The sequence below is a fragment of the Equus asinus genome, chromosome 29 (genome assembly GCF_041296235.1).
Source record: "Equus asinus isolate D_3611 breed Donkey chromosome 29, EquAss-T2T_v2, whole genome shotgun sequence".
NCBI lineage: Eukaryota > Metazoa > Chordata > Mammalia > Perissodactyla > Equidae > Equus > Equus asinus.
The window spans coordinates 25,371,937-25,390,583 of NC_091818.1; the positions used below are offsets into that span (position 1 = coordinate 25,371,937).

Consider the following 18,647-nt stretch of genomic DNA (forward strand, 5'->3'; position numbering starts at 1 on the left):
TTGTTAAGAATACATGAACTTATTGAAGAAAAAAGCTAGCCTAGGTACTCTCTCAAATACTATGATTACTTAAAAAAAAAAAATGTGTGGCAGAAGTCTTTAGCAGACATTAAGAAGAATATATTTAGGGGTCTACTTAAAAGTTCAAATTGTAATTTGACATAATCCTAATAAATATTTTGCCCATCCACCCTGGTCCACTCTTGGATAAGTGCATGGCAAGTTGGCTGGAGTTTCTGTGACTGGGGTGGATCCTACAGATGCACTATACCTGGATTTTAATAGAACATCTCATTTAAAAGATCAAATAATTGGACATTCAATACAAATGTTTCTCTCAAATTCACAACTCCTGGCAAACTCGATTGAAATCCTTTCCTCCACCCTTCCCTCAAAAAGAACCGTGATAAATATCTGAAATTAGGAAGAAATGCATAGGGAGATAGAACAATACAAAGTACAAATACACAGAGAGATGAAATAATAAAATGAATCAGGTTCATTTTGGCTAAAGCACTAAGTACACAAGTGTTATCTAGGGAAGAGAGCTTACACGTGCATTCGTAACTAAGTCAGTAAGGCCATTTCTTTGCTTTGTGTCCATCTCATCCCAGGGCAGAAGGTTTTTCGTAGAAGAGATGCCCTGTTGCTATAGTGGTGACTTTGGGGATCACAGAGAAATGGCAACAGCAGACAAGGAAAGAGAGCCAGAGGCCGTCTGTCCCCACACGTGCTCACCTCTTGGCCCATAAGCGACCATTAGGACTTACAGTGGTGGTTACTGCATGGAAGCCTGTAACTAGCACCTGGCTTGAAAGATTACCTCAGGTCAAGGTCTGAAAAGTCTGCAAGGAAACATAGACTATTATCAAAAATAATAAATTGATATTATTTTATAATAAATACACATTTAAATATATTTTAAAATAAATATAATAAGACAAAAACTGTTTTAGAACACAAGAAAGGAAAAGAGAACAAATATTTATTGAGCACCAACTGTGTACGAAGTTCTTTGTGATCCTAACTTCACTGAATAGTCACGTCAACACTGCAAAGTGCCATCACTCCATCTTACAGACAAGGAAACCGCAGTCCAGATAAGAAACTCACACAAGGTCAAAAGGGCAGGGGACAGAGATAGAACTCCAACCCACACCAATCTGGCTCCAGAATCCACGCTCTTCTCATGCCATGGCCTCATCTCCCCAGATCTGCCCTGATTTTCCCCCTGCACAGCAAGCTTAGTGTGTGTCAGTGCACTCATAATAGGTACTATTAGAAAACCATTCACTGGAGTCCATCTGACAGAATCTTTGCTTGAAAAGAGGGAAGAGAACCACCACGTTAGTTTGTTCCCATTTGTCCCTTACAACAACACTAGGAATAAAATGCAATTGCTTCTCATTACCTGGCTCTCTTTTCTACATTAAAATTTGCATGAGTAACAAAAACAACCTCATAAGGAAATACTTGGAAGTGAGTAATCATTGAAACCACAAATGCCCTAGAGTTCACATCTTAGGTCACTGGGCGGCACCTGCATCCTCATGCAGAGTAAGCATGCCTCAGGACCCTCAAAAACCTCCTTCAGGGGCTGACCTGTTGGTACAGTGGTTAAATTCACACACTCCACTTTGGCAGCACAGAGTTCATAGGTTCGGATCCTGGGTACAGACCTACACACTGCTTATTAAGCCATGCTGTGGCGATGTCCCACAACAAAATAGAGGAAGATTGCCACATATGTTAGCTCAGAGGCAATCTTCCTCACCAAAAAAAACAAAAAAGACCTCCTTAAAAGTCAGTTGTTCTAAAGCCTCCAGCCTAATAATTTGTTTTTAATGCTCACGACCACCCTGCAAATTAATGTTATTATCCCCCTCTTAGAGATGAAGAAAGGGAGCCTCAGGGAGGCAGGACAGCCCAAGGTCTAATATCAGAAGTCCTCTTACTTAACAGCTAGGGAGACAAGGCACCTACTTTGGCTTGGCCACATCCTGTGACATCTGCAACTCATGTGCCGATGGATGTGCCAATGGCAGCACCTGACAGTTGGAGGATAATCATTGACTGGGTTTGTCTTGCAGGTAGACATACGTGTCTGCTGGCTTGGAGTCAGTGGGCAGATGGTGGGGAGAATGGACGATGATGGTGTGAGTAGAGGCTGTCATTTTCCAAATGGTTGCTGCCAAGAAGAGAAAAGCAGCTGATGAAAATCATGAGTTTCAAAGGAAGGAGACTGGGAAATACTTTTGTTGTAAAGACATCATTGTTAGTCTTATTTTCAATGGAAAAATCTCTTTTTCAGAAAGACTAGAATACCAAGAGGCACTATGTAATAAGCCACATTTTATTGTTAAGCAGCTTACAAGGCCAATAAAAGTCAAAAGAAACAAGATTCACAAATGTCTTAAGTCAACAACAAAGTTATTCAAAGGCACAGCATTATTATAAGAGGCTGCAATACATGTTACCATGTAGATACTGAAATTGTAGCAAAAAAAAAAAAAGTTGTTAAGGCTAGGAAAAGAGTAAGAGAAAAAAAGAGAAAGATTTAAAAATATTAACACCTAGAACTCCCCTCCAAATGACTCAAGGGAAGATGACCCCACTGGGAAGCTCAAAGTTGACAAGCCCCAGCCTCATTTGCAGAGATTTAAGCTTGACCGGTAGCAGACAATCAAGGGCTTCGAGACATATGAGAAAACCCGCTAATGTGGAAAAAAACGACCAGAGCAAACAGAAAAAAGCAACCTGGGGGAAACTGAAACAGTGCAAGGATAGGAGTACTTTAAAAACAAGAGCACAAGAAAAGATACTGCCTTCCTGAAGCAAGAACAGAGTCCTCCAAAAAGGAGCATACAGAGAACAAAGAGTGTTCTTGAAAATTAAACACATGATCACAAATGAAAAATTTAATGAGTTGGAAAACCCAGAACACAAGGGAAAAGATAAATAGAAGGACAACTAGAAAAATAAGAAAATTAGAAAACAATTCCAGGAAGTCTGACATCAGAATTATCAGATTACCAGAAAGAAGAGAGGAAACAGAGAAGAGGAAATCATAAGCAAAATTTCCTAGAACCAAGAGACATCAGTTTCCAGATTGAAAGGCCCGCTAAGTACCCAGCACAGTGGAAGAAACAGATTCACCCTGAAGCACCTCAGTTCCTTATACTGTGGACCAAGAAAAGATCTGGCAAGTTAGAGAAAGGAAAAAACGGCCACAAAGTGTCAGGATTCAGAATGGCTTTGAACTTTCTGACACCAACATCGGAATCCAGAAGGCAATGAAGCACTTTCAAAATTCTGAAGGGAAATTACTTCCAACTTAGAATCCAATACTCAGCCCTAAATTATAGAGGAGGTCAAATTAAACACTTTTAGAAATGTAAGGTCTCAAAAAATATGCTTTTCATGCATGCTTTCTCAGGAGGCTGTTGAAAATGCCCTCATCAGAGTGAAGGAGTAAGCGGAGAAGGATCTGTAGGATAGAGGGAAGAGATGATTTGAAGTGGGAAAGAGAAAAAGAATTTCCAAGGTGATGGGGAAGAGCGATTCCTAATGATGACAGGGCACCAAGTGAAGAGAATGAATGAAATCATGTGATTCAAGAGATCGACATGGGCGCAGCTGCCAATTCCCTCTGCTACTATAGCATCCACCGGATGAAACCACTAGAGGATGTTCTCTAATGAAAAAGAAGAGAGAAACAAAGAGAAAGATATGAATCCAGAAAATCCACTCAGCCCTGAAATGGGAGTAAAAGTAATCCAAAGATGACCACCATGCAGCCAGGCCAGAGGGGAAGAAGGGAAGATGTCTCAAAAATATCTACGGGAACTGATAGATGAGCTGTTGATTGACTTTCTGGAAAGATTTACTAAAAGGCCATTAGAAGAAATGGAAATAATTAAAAATAGATTACAAAGGATACTCAGCAAATGAAAAACAGATGTTATTAACTTTGTGAAAAATATAAAGGAAGGAAGGGGGGAAAAAAGCCAGGGTATGTGGCAATACTCAATTATAAAGAATATTAGAATAATCTGCTGCTAATTTAACCAAAATTCTAAGAGGACCATATTGGGAAGATGAGAAAGGAGAAGCAAAATGACAGCAGAATACACAGCTAGCTCTGTCTTCCATGGTAAGAATTCAATAGATAATGCCTAATGGACAAATCAAGAGAAAGCAATATAGCCATAATTTTTAGAACTTTGGAGATGTGTAAAGGCCAAAAGGAGTTTTAAAAGAGCTGCAAGCTGTTGCCTTTGGAGGGGGGCACCAGGGGAAGTGAGAAAGGGTAAGTCAGGAAACTAAAATTTGTAATGGCGACAATTTTTTTTTTTTTTTTTTTGGTGAGGAAGGTTAGACCTGAACTAACATCTGTACCAATCTTCCTCCAGTTTGTATGGGGGTTGCCACCACAGCATGGCTGATGAGTGGAATAGGTCTGTGCCTGGGATCTGAACTGGTGAGTCCGGGCTCCTGAAGCAGAGTGTGCGGAACCTTAACCACTCAGCCACAGGGCTCCTGTAACAGCTAAATTTTGTAACATCTCTTTTATTACCATTTGACTTTTTAAACTACACGCATGTAAAATTTAATTTAAAAATAAAAATAAAGAACACAAAAGTACTGGACTTCCAACATAAACAGGTAGTCTCTCGAGTGATAATTTGAATATTAAAAAGAGTCATGATATCATTTGAATGCCTGGCTGGAGAGAGGTATAATACAGATTACACCTGGAATAGCCCTCTTGTTTTCACCTGAATATCTTCACTCTGACTTCTGTAGTGCTGTCATCCTTTTTAACTGTTTAGTCAGCCATCGATTCTTCTCCAGGATCCAGAATTCCATCCACAGGCATAACAGGATCTGCTACTTGCCCACATTTGTCCTCTGAAACCCAATGGGACAGTTTTCAAAGTACTTTCTCATGTTTGTATTTGATCCTGCAACAGGCCTGAAAGGTGGGGCGAGACAGTAGCTCAGAGAGTTTAAGTGACTTCCCTGAGGTCACGAAGCTGGTACCGCAGAGCCACGAGTAGAACCGCCCACTGGTGACTCTCTCCACCTACCACACTGTGCATTAGTCTTTTCGAATTTCTCATCAAGTCTCCATGTGTTTAATAGCTCCAATTGCTGGCAGCCAAACAACCAGTTGGCGGGAAAAAGGAGGCTGTGTGTGAATTTACTTCTCTGTAGTCCAGCCACTGCGCCCAGAGGCAGCCTTGGAACAAATTGCCCTCTGCCCAGACGATCAACCCCAGGACCCGTCATGTAAACAGCACAGATTTGGGGTCTGACGACTTTTCCACATTTGAGAGTCTCTTTTAAAATTGAAAATGCCCCTGAGAAATAGCGTACCTTCACACATTTGCTCATGCAGGGCTGGTTGGCAGCCAGCTAAAAATAGGCCTGAGGGATTGGAAGATGTTTCAGGGAGGAAGAAAAGAGGCATCAATTTATCCTAATTCCAAATTGTGCCCAGGGTTAACCTTGGCCATCCTAGCCAGAATTATTTTAAATGATTCCCTTAGCAGGAATGCCACAAGGTGCCAACTCTCATTTTGTCTACCAGTGAGTCTATAGAGAGATGGGAAAACCAACAACCAAAACACGGAAATCCCCACTAAGTCCAGGTCACTAGAAATATTTAGGATAAACTGGCTTTAGAATCGTAAGTGATTTGTGTGTCAATTTAAAAGCACTTGGATGTTTCATCTTGTTCATTAGGAAGAAGATTTTCTCCCTATTTTTAGCAAAAATGGCAAGCTGGGCACGTGCAACCTTTGCTAAAGAGAATACAAACCAGGAATTCTCACGGCTCTTCAATGTATAGGAGCCCGACACGGCTCAGAGAAGGGCAGAATAAAAAACAAGCTGTGATTGTCACTTGGAGATGACCAGATGACACGCCCAACTCAACTCTGGCTTCTCAACTGGTTATTAGTACTCTACTTTTTTAATATCTTTAACGAGTATCACACATACATCTAAATGTATGGCCTATTAGAATCCATTTGTGCTCGCTCTGTGCATAATGAGTAGCAAACTCTCTGCAGATTTAAATCCAGAGTAAAGGATAATTGTAAGATATCTCAATCAGGGTTTCTGCTATTCTTCACAGATTTTAAAGGCATAACACACAGAGGTTACATAACTGCCTTTATGGAAAACCCTGCATTCAGAGTTGTTTTCCAAGCCTGTTCGCAGCTGAGTGTTTACTAAATCAAGCACTAAAAACGAGATTTACACTGGTTGTTCGAAGCTGAAAGCCAGCTGCAGCTGCCATTAGAGCAATTCAATTTCTTTTTTATAAAGCACAAGTAAGGCTCAATTTACTAAAGTTTTATTTCCTTTTTATGCATCCCATATGCTAGGGGAAAAAATTAAGTTTATGAGATTAAAAATGAGTTTTATGCTAAACGTTTACAAAGTTTCAGCTGGTTGCATTAGCAAGCCCTCAGACCTACCAAGTTAAGCTTGTGGGTTTTTTCTATCCCATTCCAACAAAAGGTCTTGGTGTTTGCAAAAGGGCCCAGACCCCCTTCTCTGCTCCCATCTAGTTCTAGCTTCTCTTGCACATCATACAATTTTATAACAGCTGAGGTAGACAGAGAAATATGTCCTTCATGATGTCAAAGTCTGCAAAAGGAACGTTCTTGTATGGACTCAGTTGTTTCTTTCAATGGTTCTTTTTTTCCTCCATTCCCTATGTCTTGATTTAGCCAGTCTCGTGACGCTTTCCATTTCTGTGATCATCTCTAAAAAAGTAAGATAGCTTTGACTCGATAGATAGAAACATCCAGACAGCTAACTGATGCTGACTTTGGAGAAGAGTGCATTTCATCACCTAATTACAAACCATAGCAGATTAGAAAAGGATGAAAGTTGCATTTCTTTGCTCCAAAATTAATGAGCACAAAGAATTATTTTTTCAGCTGTACATATATAATTCAGAAGACCCCAAGATATCCATTATTAATAGATTTCACTACACAAATTCTTCCTCCTTCTGAAATACTTTAGGCTTTCTTAGGATCGTTTTTTAAAATTTCTCCAGTTCAGATTAAGCTATTGGAGAACCTGTCATCTTAAGGAGTATTCATTTAAAAAGACAAGGTAGAAAAAGACAAAAAGGTGAGACAGGTTTCTAGATATAAGGCCAGAGAAACCAAACAAACGACCAATGGAATAAGTCCATTTATGTTCATTAACTCATCCTGCCTCTACTTAACTCTTAAAAGGATGAGTTTTAAGCCTCCTAGGGAGAGTAAAGGAGATTCTAAGGTCTAAAAGTATGATATTGGGAAAAGGAAAGAGAAAAGATCAATATGTAAACACCACAGTGAATGACAAATAGAAGGAAGGGTCTTGTGAGAACAAGTTATCATGCTAGTTAGGGGACTCAGGTGTGCCCAAGCATGTCACAGAGGGTTCCACAGAGGGTTCTTGGCTGAACAGAGCTCATAGACAGCCCCAGCACTCAGATTCTTGAGCAAAGAAGAGAAATGAAGATTAACTCCCAGGCATTGCCCTGCATGAGGGAAGAGTTGACATGGACCAACTTAAGCCAGAAACACTAGCTAGGGGTCAGTAGACTGGAATTCTCTAGAGGTGTGAACCAAATAATCCCATTCCAACAGGCAACTCTTGGCAAACAGGATGGATTACATCACAAAGAGTAAGAACGCAAACCATATGGAAATGAACAATCCCCAGAAGGAAAGTTGAAAGATGCCCACAGAACACTGATCAATCTCAATTTGCGGTAAGACCTGCAGCCTACAGTAGCACGGACGGAGCCCCGCAGAGATGACTCTGGCACTTGATCTGAAGTGCTTCAGCAGCAAAGGAGAGGACCTGGAACTCTGCCAGGAGAGCGAGGGACTTGAAGGCTGGGGTGGCCCTGATTTTACAGCAAGGGGCTCAGAGCATAGATCACTTTTTGCTGGCATGTTAACTGTCCCCCACACTGCTTTAGTTGTACCCCTTCAAGCTGCTATAGCTTAGAAAATGAGAGTCACACCAACGAACAATCGACCACACCTTTGGTTTGGGGATCCTCACCTTTCGGTTAGAGGAGACAAAGCATGTGTTTATGAAACATATAGGAACAATTAAGACCTAACTGGTAAGGTGTTACCACAATTCAGCAGAAACCTGGGAAGATAGAGGGACCCACTGATGTAGGAGCGGTCAGAGAAGTTTTTGCAGAAGATATGGGCCTTGAAGGATGTATAGCATCTGGATAGAAGACCAGGGGTATTTCAGGCATACGGAAAGATATGAATCACAGCATTTGATGCAGGGATGAGAGTGGCGTGTTTATAGAAAGGGGGATGGCAATGAGGAGGCCAATCAGAGCAAAGGGCTAGGAGAGTTGCAGAAGATAACATCTGAAAGAGAGATTGAACTCGGGATTTGGAGAATGGCCAACAACAGACTGAAGAGTAATGACAAGCCTTTGAAGGTTATGAGAAGAAAAATGACATAACGAATGCGGGATCTTAGAGAGACTGGTCTGATGATAGGACTGCAGGATAAAGCGGAGGGGAGCGGAGTTAGATCATAGAGGAGGCAGCAGCAACGATCCAGGCACGAGGTAAAGAAGCACAGGTGGGAAATCGGAAGCCACGAGGAGAGAGGGGTTGGGATGTTTAGTCTTCTCACCCTCCTTCCCACATCCCATGCCTCACTAGGGTTTGCCAGTGGCTGCTTTCCTCTAGGAACTGGTGGTGGTTCCACTTCCATAGATCTAGCTTCTTCTGGACTCCCAAATCTTTGTTTACCCCTTCTGCCCTTTCATGCCTAGGGGTGGTGACAGCTTCCCAATGGTTTTGGCACCTGGGAGCTTCTCCATCCCTTTCAGGTTCCCTTAACCATACCTCTGTGTCTTTTTTTGAATGGGCCATTTGTGCGTTTGCAGACCCTGAGCAATATAGACAAAAATGTTTTGAAAGAAAAGTAAAGAAGTTATGGACTGGACTAGAAGATAAAAAGAATGTTGATGAATATGGTTTTGAACGTGAGGAATCAGACAACATGGCATAGATATATAAAGCATTGGTTAGAAGTAGAGATTCTTACACAACACCACCTGGGTGAATTGTGGCTCCACTTTGTAGCTGTGTGGTGCCAATTGGGGGCATATTGCTTCACACCTCTAGGTCTGAGTTCTTTCATCTGTAACAGAAGGATAATAATTGTTTTAAGGACTAAATGATTTAATACATATAATGTGCTTAGAATGGTGCCAGGCTCTGTGTACATGCTGCATAATCATTTTTTATTATTATTATTATCATGAGAACCCACACGGGAAATATCAATTTTGAACTAAGATTTGTTCACTTTGAGCTCAATGGTAACAGCAGATTAATACTTAAATGGAAATTTCCAGGAAGCACTTGGAAATGAATACTGACATTTGGGTTAGAGGAAATTACTCAGGTTTAGATAGATATAAAATAGCCTGTATGAAAGGGAGAGGTGAAAATGGATGACTTTGTCAAAGGGAAGAATGCATCAAAAGAATAGCAGAGTTCTATGCAATAGGCATTGGAGGAACCCACAGTGAGTGGGTAGGAGGAAGATGAGAGATGAAAAAGGAAAAAGAAAAAAGAAGCAGATGAGCTGGATCTCTCTGTAATAAGAGAAGAGAAAGGAACCAGAACCAATGAAACTGACAAATGCCTGTGAACTTCACAACTAGATTACCAGGGCCTTCAAGAGACAGACCCTCGGGAAGTGGAGTGGAAATGGAAGGAAATGAGAGAAATAGGTCTTTTTAAAACACTAGAGGTACAGCCCAGAATATATCAGCCTATGATTCTTTTCCAAGATACAGTAGACATGGGCGTATTTAAATGGAAAGAGGAAGAAATTAAAAGAGAGACAAAAACTGAAAATTCTAGGGAAAGAAAGAACAAGTAAGGTTGCAGGACACCTCTGTGAAAAGATAAGAGGCTAAGATTAGAAATCAAATCAGAATTTCTTTGGACATGAGAAATCAAAATCCCAAGTATTTGCAGGGTTTTCCTACCCTGATGGTATTCTTTTCATTTATAACAAAGTTAGCTACTGGGATTTTAATTATTATAGTCCAGCTGAGAATTTGAGCTAGTTTTAAAACAAAACAAAACAAAGTGACAACCTATATGTTTCCATGGCAAAATAACCTTGTGGTTAAAAATATGGTCTCGGGAGTAAGACTAGTTGAGTTTATACACCCAACTTTGTCACTTAGCAGCCACATGCTCTTGGGAAAATTATCTTTCTATACCTAAATTTCTACATCTCTAAAATGGAGATCATAATAGTAAAGACTTCATCGGGCTACCTCGAGGAATAAATGAGATAACACAAGTTAATTGCTTAGAACGATGCCTGGCATATAGTAAGGATTCAATAATCCTTAGTTATTACTATTCACACATATCCACCTTGTACAATAATTATATCTTAATTCTTCCTCCTCAGGGCAACACTCCGATTTCTTTCAACTCAAAGAGAACATTATTATAGAAAAATCCCTGGATAACCATGCCCCAGGATAGTGTGAATCCAGATACAATGCAATTGAAAATTGGCAAGTGTCTTCAACCGTGGCCAAACCCACTTTTCAAATGGGTCAGGGCAAGCAAAGTTCTCATTTTCTGGAGAGGAGACACGTGGGATGAGGGTATGAGACTGGGGGAAGAGAGTGTAGGCAACACTATCTTAGGTTACAGGGATGTGAAGGGAGCATGTCCGTATCCCCACTAATCTCTCAGTCCAATTTCCCTACAAAGGGCTGAAGAGATGAGCATTGCTTCAGAGATTTCTGGAATTCCTGCTGCTGCCCTGAAAATCCAGCCAGGCCCAAAACCCAGAATCATCTCCATCGATATTTAGCCAGAAGACACAACGGCCACCAGCTGATACTAAATTGCATGTGGGTGCACAAAGGATTTCAATGGTGTGGTCCAGCCCAGACCTCTCGGTCAATCAGCTGCACAGGTTCGCCTAATTAATTTATTTATCTTGCAATAATGTAGACTCTGCATTTACACTACCAGAACTTTTGGACCCTCGTTTATCAAGTTACAATAGGGTTTTCCTGTACTTCAGTTGTCTTTAGAAAATTCTTCCAGGTTGGTTAATAACCTCATACACCTGTTAGTTTTCTGTCTCCTCTGGCTGAACTCTAATTCCCTTGAGGGCAGAGTTCATTTTAATCAAGTTGCTGTTTTTTTAATCTCCTGTGATGTCCAGCACAATGAAGTAAGAAAATAGTTACCACGGCAACACAAGAAGGGGATTCCGGAGCTCAGGAGGGATTTACATTCACCCTACCACTCCGTAATCTCCGTATCTCCATCCGCCCCTCCCTAGTCTGCCTTTTCAAACAAATTGTGCCCTTAAATCCCCTTTTTATAGAAATTCTGGAGCAACTTCTGAGTTGATGCTAAATAGATGCTGCTGAAATTTTCTGATTTGATCACTATGCTAGATCCCTTGTTTTATGTCCCTCAAATGTGTCTCTAGCTCCCCTTTGTGGAGGATAATCACCAAGGCATCGCCAGCAGCTGGGTCAGGCTCCCAAGAGGAAAGAGGCAGCCATCCTGAGACTAATTTAGTCGACCTACAAAGAAGGCAAACGCTATTTTGTTAGCTAATTGCTAAATGTCACTGAGAGAGAAACAGCCTAAATAGATAAAATGACAGGAGACAGACTGAAAACAGCTACCTGGACAATTCCTTTGAGTTGGGAGCATACAAATCCAAATTTTAGCCACTCTTCCATTTGAGTCCTCACAGGATCCCAGACAGCTTCTCTTCTCTCTTGCTTCTGGAAAAGCATTTTCCAGTCTTTTTTGGACAATCAAAGGCTTTCAAATTTGGTCATGCAGACACCTGCCAATGCTTGTTACAGCTGCTTAAAAGTTAACAAGGGAGCAGAGTCTCTACCCAGGTATTATTCTATCACAATGAAATGACTGCCTTCCTCCCACCCTAGTTTTGGTCAGTTTAGGGTACCGTATTTCATTTCTCTCACCCACCAATCTGTTCTGCTAGAAGTGGGTGGATAATGGCAGGAGGCTCCTCCTTTGCAATGTCTTATCAATACTAATATCTTCATTTTTCTTATTTATGGTTTCAGTATTGATGCTACCCAGAGTGTAAACTCCAAACAGGGTAGTTAGTAAATAGTTCATGGTTTTATTCTTCTTTGAACTTACTGGTTAACTGAAAGGCTCTGTTTGTTTGTTCATTCAATATCCAGCTGCTGGTTTGAGCTTCACGGAATTTATAGCACATTTGGGAAGACACAGAAGTAAGCAGATGATAGAAAGACAGTGTGATAAGTGCTCTCGTAGAAGTGTCCAGAGAGGAAGAAGGTTAAGAAAGGCTATCCAAAAACAGGAACCCTCATACACTGTTGGTGGGAATGCAAACTGGTGCAGCCACTATGGAAAACAGTATGGAGATTACTCAAAAAATTAAAAATAGAAATACCATATGACCCAGCCATCCCACTACTGGGTATCTCTCCAAAGAACTGGAAATCAGCAATTCCAAAAGTCCCATGTACCCCTATGTTCATTGCAGCATTATTTACAAGAGCCAAGACATGGAAGCAACTTAAGTGCCTATCAACTGATGATTGGATGAAGAAGATGGTATATATATACAATGGAACACTCCTCAGCCATAAAAAAGGGTAAAATAGTCCCATTCACAACAACATGGAGGGACCTTGAGGGGACTATGTTAAGTGAAATAAGCCAGATAGAGAAAGACGAACTCTGTTTGATTCCACTCATAGGTGGAAGTTAAACATGTAGATAAAGAGAACTGACTGATGGTTACCAGGTGAAATGGGGGGTGGAGAGTGGGCACAAAGGGTGAAGTGATGCACCTACAACGTGACTGACAATAATGTACAACTGAAATTTCACAAGGTTGTAAACTATCATAATCTTAATAAAAAGGGGGGAAAAAAAGAAAGAAAGGCTCTCCAAAGGAGGGAGTAACTGAGCTGAATCATGAAGCTGTACAGGCAGAAGTGGCGGGGACGGTATTCCCAGAAGGAGCAGCCCAAGCACTGAGGCAAGAATGAGCATGACCCATTCAGGGAGCAACTCACACAGCCAGAAAGTGGAATGGTCAGAAGGGAAGGGCTAAAAATCTTGTTGGAGAGGCAGGAAAAGCCATACAAAAGAACTTACAGTTATTTAGCAAGGGGAGTCATGAAAAAAATGTTTAATGACATTATGAGATCTTCGATTTACAAAGTTAACTCCAGAAAGGAAAGTGATAGCCCGTGGTGAATAACTCAAGTCTGGGAGAAAAGTTAAGAGGCTGTTCTAATAAGCCACACAAAAACTAATAAGGATCTTGACTAAGGATGTGGTGGTAGGGATGGAGAGAAAGAGATGCGCCTGGGAAGTAACAGAGATAGTGTGGAAAAATCATAGTGACTGGTCAAATGTAGGGGTCAAAAGAGGAAGGAGTCCCCAAGGATTCACAAGTTTCTGGCTTAAGCAACCGGGTAGATGGTGATGCCACTCTCTGACCCAGGGAAAATGAAGAATTCAGTAAGAGTTTAGTTGTTAGATGCATTGACTTTGAGGTTTCCACAGGACTTCTCACAAGAAATGTCCAACACAATTAGATAAAGAACTTGATTTCAAGAAAGAATTCAATACCAGAGAAGTGAATTTGGAAACCATTAGCACATTCCTGGGAATTAGCTAACCGTGAGAATAGATAAGTTGATTCAAAGAGCCCATGAAGAATGAGAAGAGGATGTGGAATCAAGACCAGATTGAACACGGAGTAGACCCTAGCTTCAGCTGACGTCTACCTGATACCAAACATGGCTGCATGGGGCCAAAGTTTTAAGAAGAGGTATATTGGGCAGTTTCCCTCAAATGGAGCTGTGGGCATAACAGGCACCAATATTGATATAGCTAGCATCAGCCCCAACCCAGAAACTATTATTAGGCATCCTGGTACTTTCCACTTGTAAAAGTGAGTCATCACAATGTATCAGTAGAAATTTTAACAGTGAGAAAAGAAATTAAGGAAACATATGGTCTGTAATGAGCATTTTAGGGTAGATGAAAATTCCATGTCCTCCTGAAGTTCTTCAGACACCTACATGGGCACAGATTCTCTCAGCGTCCTATGACGATTACAGGAGGTTGCTCACTCTGCCATGGTCAACGCCAGCTTGTGGTGGGCTCTTCCGGTCATTATCTACCTGATTCTCAGGGCTCTAGGACCTGCTCTTTTCCATCAATTTTCTGCACTAAAACACTAGAATAATTTACGTGGCTGTGTGTAGGCAGCTTCTGCTCTGTATTAATCAGGACTCTCGGGGTTGCAAGTGACAGAAACCCACGACAAACTGGTTGAGGCAAAGGGAGAAGTGCATTGGTTCCAAGAAACATGGTTCAGACACTCTCCCTGTCCCGTGTCTCTGCCCCTTTCTGCATCTCGGCTTCCATCTCTCATCTTTTGGACTGATTTTCTCCACGTAGCAGGAAGCAGCACCACAATTCGCATCTCCCAGGTTTCACCTCAGAGAAGATGTCGGGCGGACTCTTCTCACTGGTACCAAGTTCAAAATACCTGAGGAAATTCTCATTGGCCCAGGCTGGAAAACACATCTACCTCATGACCACACATTCTTTCCAGAAAGCTAGTATTCATAGAGAAAAAAAGAAGTCACAATAATAGACCTCCACCATAGGCTCAAGCAGAACCCTCCCTCAGTGACGTCATTCTCCCAGAGATATGCCTGGGTGCCTTATCTCTCGGGGAAGCTTCCCCTCTTTTAGAGCCTGTTTCATTTTTATTCTGCTCAATCACTCTGTAAAGGTCTCCTCTGCTCTCAGGCTGACACTCTTCACTCCTCTAGATACCTTCGCTTCCAGAACCACTCATGAAAACCACCCGGCTTCTACTCACCTCATGAAAGCACAGATGAGAAGGGAGGAGGTCAGAGGTCAGACAAGCAGGATCATCCAAAAACAAAGCTGTTCTCCCTGCTGGTTTCATATCATGGCTTTGCAATCCTACCAAGTAGGAAGCTTGGTGAGTTCGAACAAGAGGACAAATCTATAATTTCTTTGTGCTAATTCTGATTTCTGAAAAACCTCTTTAGAGACATATGGCAATTTAAGAAAGCAGGAAGCCAAAGAAGCTGACACTCTTGGAACAACAAATAAAAAACTCCCTAAAAGTTAACAAGGAAAAGATGAATGTGGATTCTAGCGTGTGATGTGAACAGTATTTAGTGATCTGGCTCTGCAGGAAGTTATTACATAAGAACAGAGCCAACATGGAAACTGAGTTTGATCTGCAATTCCCAGTCAAAGAAATCTAAAATTAGCCACCATCTAATCTGGGTATGGAGCGTTCCTAACGGACCGCTGAGCAGATTGGTGATTAACTTTTGTTCTTTGAATATAACTGATGACTGGCTGGAAGACAGATTTAGGAAACATGGCTACCTATACTCAAGACCATTTATCGAAGGTGACATTTGAATACAGTAAGTTCTAAAATATATTAGTCATTTTAGTCCATTAAATGTTTTATAGCTATTTCTTTGTCATACATAGCAAAAGCTTCCTCTTCATCAACTATTGTAATTTCTTATAATTTTTATTTTCTTGGCTGTGTAGCCTCTACTAGAAGAAACAAAATAAGCAAAGAGTTATGTTTCTATAATTTATTTTATAATGCTCAATCTTCCACCAATAAATAAATATTAATTTGAAAATCTGAATGTACACAGTGGTTGATTTGTTTCACTCAGTTCTTTCCCGTTAAGTTGGAAACTGTTAAAGCTTTTGCATTATTTTTCTGTATAAGAAATCATATTTCATGGATATTACCACTAGGTGGCTCAAATGGCTGAAACACTAGCTCAATATGTGAGCAGGAAAAAAACCACAAATATTTAAAGATTTATCTCTTTCCGCAGTTATGTGCTTTCTACTTTAATTTTCTGCAAGCTTTTATATTATTTATGGATGATCACTATAATGCTACACATGGTAGACAATTACTTTAATATAGGTCATCATCATGTATGCCATTTTTATGAAGGAGAGAGGATTAATTCACAACATGAATGAATTATGTTACACTTTGTCATAAAAATGCAATAATAAAATAAATTAAAATCTTACCTGCTGACTGGCAACACAGCATTCAACGGAGTCTACAGTGCTGGAGTCTTGGGTTGTATTTCATTTTAATTTATCCAGGCATTTCCAGAGATTGCCTGCTTTATTTTCTGCCAGTTGTGGTTATTTATGTCTCTTAGAGGCAGGTGACTTGCAGCAAGAGCTCACGTTCTCTGTAGTCCAGGGACCTTGAAAATCAAACCAGTCTTCCTTATAGGAAGTTATTGAAATGAGAGACTCTCTGGATACTGCATCCGTGACATTAGATGGCTTGGGACCTCTGCTCTTTCTAATATGAATAAACCAAAAGCAGAAAATGATGTTCTTATTCCCAACTTTAATGTGCATCCTATAATTCTATTTGACTGTTCAAGATACAGGGCCAGGAGATGAAAGAAGTACTCTCCAAGCTGAATAGGAAAGTATTCAGCCTTTAGATTCTGTCAAAAAAGGGAAAACACAACAGAGACCTTGACATAAGAGGGCCTTGCAGGTTTCCTAACCAAGAAGAATCAACATGCCCTCCCATTATTCTAAGGACACTTGGTTCCCTATGCTGTCGTTGTATCTAGTTTAAAGTTTAGGACCATTGAAATCTCAAGGAAACTCTCCTCCAAGATGACAGTTTTTTCCTTGGACTATTTATCTTTATCCTTGAATTATTTGTCTTTATAATTACCAACAATCAAATCTTCTACTCCAAAAATTATTTAAATGGCTCTACTTTGGAAGAGAAGCAAATCCTAGAGAGGAGGAACTTAAGAGATGATTTTTCCCTTGGAACAGACAAATATGACCTTTCCCTAATTTTTATCCTGTTATAGAGGTATGTTTTAAATATTTTTCTTGGCGGTTTATTACTTTTATTTGGAAATACATGAAGGAATCTGCGTTTGGCTTGAAAGAAAAGTATGGATTCTCTGTAAGGGAGCCATAATTTAGGTTCAGCTGCAGTAACAGCAGGTCCTGAGATTTTTACATTTGTATTCAGGCACCTGACATTTAGACTTTATTTGAAAATAGAGTTGTAAATATAACACGAACCAGTTATCACATAGCTCTTAAATACCAAGATCTAATTAGTCCTCACCAAGCGTAACAACTATACTTGGTCAAAGTTCTCACCAGTTTGCTTTTGAGAAAGGGATAGAATCTTATCTTGCCAAATTATGGCCATGAACAGCTTCCACTGAGCAAGAAGATGAAAAAGATAGAAAACAACTCGAAGTGGCTTAAACAGTAAAAGAGATTTAATGGCTTACATGACGAGTGCTAGAGGTAGGGTTGGTTTCAGGATTGATTTGATTGAGTTGCTCACCAATGTCCTCCAAGACCAGGTTAACTCTACATCTGTCTGCCCTTGTCAATGTCAACTTCACTTCTAGAAGTTCTATTTTGGCTGTCCACAACCACCTGGGCTGTATTTCCATTTATACCTAAGGATAGAGAAAGAAGGTGGTTACTCAAAGTTTTTCCAGAAGAGAGAGGACACTTCTCTCCCAGAAATCCCTCAGCAAACATGGTCTGCAGCCTTACTGTCCACCTCTGATGCAATAGTTCTGTCCAGAGAAAGCGAGCGCATCACGAGTGTAGGCCCAGCTACACGCTCCATCTCAGAAGCAAGAAATGAAACCAACTCCCTCCAGGACGTGGGCTGCATACAGGAAGTGTGGATACCTGTGTAAAAATCAGGACTTTTAAGGGAAAAGGAGGCAACATCAGCTGTGTATGTGTGTGATGGGGGGGAGGGGTATACCAACATGTACCCTTGACTACGTATAGCGAACTCTGGAACCAAACGGCCTGAGTTTGAATCCAGGCCCTACCGTTTGTTAGCTGTGCAACCAAGGGCAAGTTACTTGATCTCTCTTGTTGAGTAACAAGTGGTGAATGATTTGCTTAATTGCTTACGTCACAAGGTTTTCCTAAAATCAATAGCATTAAATCAAGCATTTTATTGCACTCTTTCATTGTGCGAGACCTGTGGAATTGGAAAGAACACAAAAGTGAGCAAAATGTTGTTCTACTTTCAAAAACCCAGTAATTCGAGAGAGGAGATAAGAGCTCAGAGATAGTGGCAAAAAGATGGGATATGTTACCTAAGAAAGACGTTTTTCCTAAAATGACCCTTTTTTTCTAGTTAAATATTCTTTAATAGCAAGCACATTTTCTAGTATTTTTCACATGCATATTGAAGTTGGTATGATTTTCTTGGATAGTCATTCATTACTGATAAATGTCAACAATAATTAATAATCAGACAATAAAACTACCAAAAAGTAAAAACAAGGAAAGGAAAAGTAACCAATCAAATTTCAACTATAAAGCGTGTAAAGTATAATGTTCTCAATTCTCTAATACTTAAGATAATGGAGAGGAGAAGAGGTGAGGACCATTTGAAACTCACTGATATTTTTCCTTGGAAGTATTTTTGTGCTTCGAGTG

The 18,647-nt window shown here is 40.5% G+C and overlaps 1 long non-coding RNA gene across 2 annotated transcripts in view; it reads right to left on the reverse strand.

The window, feature by feature from the left end:
• The window catches only part of LOC123282124 (uncharacterized), a 49,415-nt gene extending 31,814 nt beyond the window's left edge, over positions 1 to 17,601 (reverse strand). The window contains exons 1-3 of one of the 2 annotated variants that reach the window (XR_006522097.2): positions 17,465 to 17,601; positions 16,206 to 16,390; positions 14,977 to 15,083 (exon numbers count right to left, since the gene is read on the reverse strand). This is a non-coding gene — a long non-coding RNA (uncharacterized lncRNA). Of the gene's footprint in view, positions 1 to 14,976; positions 15,084 to 16,205; positions 16,492 to 17,464 lie in introns of those variants that run through there. The other variant, XR_011499223.1, reaches the window with a different exon arrangement.
• Positions 17,602 to 18,647: the final 1,046 nt, after the last annotated feature.